A 3,400-nucleotide genomic window follows, 5' to 3' on the forward strand; every position below is an offset into this window, starting at 1 on the left:
GTAGTCTTGCAATCTTTAGCCATATGCTTGGTGCTGGCACAACATCGAAAGCAGATTGAATTCTCCTTTAAGTATGTTTTCCTCTCATCAAGATGTTTTCCTCGGAATCCACGGCATTTTGACAACGGATGAGGTTTGTTATGTATAGGACACTGTTTGGCCGGTTCATTTCTCTTCACAGCTATGCTGTTCTGAGATGCACTAACTGGGCAGTAACATCAGTTTTCCTAACTGTTACAGCTGATTTTCGGAAGTAGTTTGGTGCTTTTTCAACCTTCAGTTGGCTGGGGGTAGAGGAAAGGTTAAATGTAAAACTGGGGTCGTCGCGGGTCTTAGACTGGGAACATACAAAGTCTACGAAAAAGCTGAAGGGTGGGAAAGGGACACGATAATCCTCCTTATAGTTGGATCCCTGTGTGATCCAGCGTTCCCGCAGTGAGAAGGGAAGCTTTTTGATGATTGGATTCACCCCTCGAGCTGTGTCTAGAAACATGAGTCCAGGTAAGAATCCCTCAGCCTTTGCAGCTTCTAGCTCTTTTAACAAGTCACCTAGCTCCCTGAGCTTGTGTGTGTCCTTGTTAGAAATAGGTGGGAAAATATCTAGTTTTTTCAGTAATGCACTTTCGATCACCTCTGGGCTTCCGTATGTTTCCTCCAAGCGCTCCCATACCATATAAACACCTTCTCGAGGATTATTTACATGTACTGACCTTATCTGCTTGGCTTGAGATGATGACTCGGGCCCCAGCCATTTCACCAGTAGGTTGAGCTCTTCCTGATCAGATAGGTTTAGCTCCCTTGTGGCTGCCAGGAAAGACGCTTTCCATGCCCAGTAATTTTCTGGGCTGTCATCAAAGGCAAGGAGTCCAGAGCTCACCATCTCTCTTCTCATGAGATACTGGGCTAGGTCAGGGGTTTGAGGTGTTGAAGGTGAGTATTTGTTATTCTGGGCTGGATGAGAAGCCGGATGAGTAGCTGCTGTATGTTTCTTTTGCATGTCAGGAGTAATGGGTGAGTATTGCTGCTTTGGCAAAAATACATTTGGGGCAGGGGGAGGTGCATAGCCTTTTCCAGCAATGGGTTTGTGCTCCTCCTTAAAGGATCCATGCAGTGAATCTTGTGCCTTGTGGTTTGGGGGTCAGATTTTCACTGTGTCCTGAAGAACAACTGGTGGCAGTGGCGTAGCATTTTGAAGCTCTTGTGGAGCATGTGCATCAAATGGCTGCATTTCTATGTAGTCTTTGGTCCGTTGTATTGAATCTTCAACAGCTAAATCCTGTAACTCACCAAGACGACGTTCTTCCTCTCTTTCGGCTGCCGCTGCTTCTTCATATATTGCTGCCTCTTGTGAGGCTGCAGTTGCTTCTTTTTCTTGTTTAAACACGTGAAGACTTGCCTCTATTGAAGCCTTTTCCTTCATCATGGCTGCCTCCTTTTCTGCAAAGGATACTTTAATTTTTGCTGCTTCAGCCGAAGCTCTGGCCCTTGTCGCAGCAGTGCTGACTGATGTCCGGGATGACGTTCTGGAGGATTTGTGTGACGCTGAGACTCGAGACCTCGTCTCCACCAGAGACCGTCGTTCCTCGTGGTCACTCATGTTGCGCTGTTTCTGCGTGCTGTTCACAGCTGTTCAATTGCCTTTTCTCGCTGAGTGGTCAACATTTTACTTTTCTGTCCTGGCTGACAGATAGCGAACAAACTTGAGAGACCCATTAGATTTGAATGAAGCTGCTTCACTGAATCTTCTCAGTACTTTTTTGTAAAACTGCAACACAATGGTACGTACATCACACTATTAAATAAGGCAAACATCTTCCTTTACAGTATGCTTCCACAGGTAAGTAACAATGTAAACACAGTAAACAGCCATATGGTTCACACATAAACATAGCATATAACATTAACAAGGTTTGACGATGGATTGAATTAGCCATAACAACTAAACTAGCCTCTTGCTAACGGTTAGCGTCGCGATTAGCATTAGCATNAAATTTCTGAAGATGAAATGCTTTGCATCTGTTCCATGTTCAGTCTCTCCGTGTTCTGCAGCTTTCCTCATCCCATATGTTGCTACAGCCGGGGACAGGCTGTTCCCAAACACGTGCACAGTCATCCAATAGTCAATGATCTCCTTGTCTGGATCATTATCCTTGTACCAGAGAAACCAAAGAAAATGGCGGTGGTCCTCTCTGACCTTGAACCCATAGAACATCTGCTCCACATCGGCTGTGACAGCTATTTGTTCTCTCCGAAACCTTAGCAGAACACCAATTAGAGTGTTGTTTATGTTGGGTCCACTGAGAAGCATATCATTCAGTGATGTTCCTTTGTACTCCGCACTGGAATCCAAAACAACTCTTATTTTTCCAGGCTTCTGGGGGTGGTATACTCCAAAAGTTGGCAAATACCAACACTCCTGCCCTGGCTGTAGTTGAGGAGCTGGTTCTGCCTGGTGGTTGTCAGTGACTTTCTGCATGAAGTCAAAGAAGTGCTCTTTCATGTCAGGTCTCCTTGTGAATGAACACTGGAGAGAGGCGAGTCTCTGGGAGGCCTGTTCTCTATTATCAGGAAGGGGCCTGCGAGGTGAACAAAAAGGTGGCGGTGCCACCCAGAGGTTTTCGTCGTCTATGGATACTTCATTGTCCATAATTGTAAGAAAATTGTTGTCATCAACTGACATGGCTGGTTTGTCATCCTCAGGTGTTTTCTGAAACACATTTTCCCCCAGGCCATCTCGACACGTCTCTTGAAAGATCTCCTCACCGTGTGATGGCATTAGAAGACCACACTGAGGCGGACCTTTAAATCTCTCCTTTATATGGATGTTATTGGTACATGGCTTAAGGAAAGAAGAGCGTCCATTTTTAAGGACATGTGTCTTGTAGGCGTTGACTTCCTCTGTCTTGTGAGCACCGCCTAAGCATAACTCCCCAACTATGACCCAGCCAAGGTCAAGACGCTGAGCGTATGGCGAGTTGTGAGGCCCATTACGCTGTTCACGTACCTTGTGCAAGCTCAAAATATCTCTGCCTAACAGCAACAAGATGGGAGCACTGGGGTCAAGCGGAGGAATCTTATCAGCCACTGGTCTGAGGTGAGGAAAATATTGGGTGCACTCAGGAGTTGGGATTTCTGATCGGTCGTCAGGCAGGTAGTTACACTCCAACAACACGCCAAGTGTCATCTTGGTTTTCCCATCAAGCGATTCCACCATGATGTTACTCGCTTTCCTCCCTGCAGTCTCCACCATGCCGGAGCATGTTTTTAGAGTGTAGGGGGATGCACTGCTGTTAATGTCCAAGAGATTGAAGAACTCTGATTTTACTAAAGACCGGTTGCTTTGGTCATCGAGTACTGCGTACACCCTGTGAGACTTACTTGGATGGTCGGCGTGGGAAAC

Source organism: Stegastes partitus, unplaced genomic scaffold (assembly GCF_000690725.1).
Source record: "Stegastes partitus isolate 25-593 unplaced genomic scaffold, Stegastes_partitus-1.0.2 Scaffold2586, whole genome shotgun sequence".
Classification (NCBI taxonomy): domain Eukaryota; kingdom Metazoa; phylum Chordata; class Actinopteri; family Pomacentridae; genus Stegastes; species Stegastes partitus.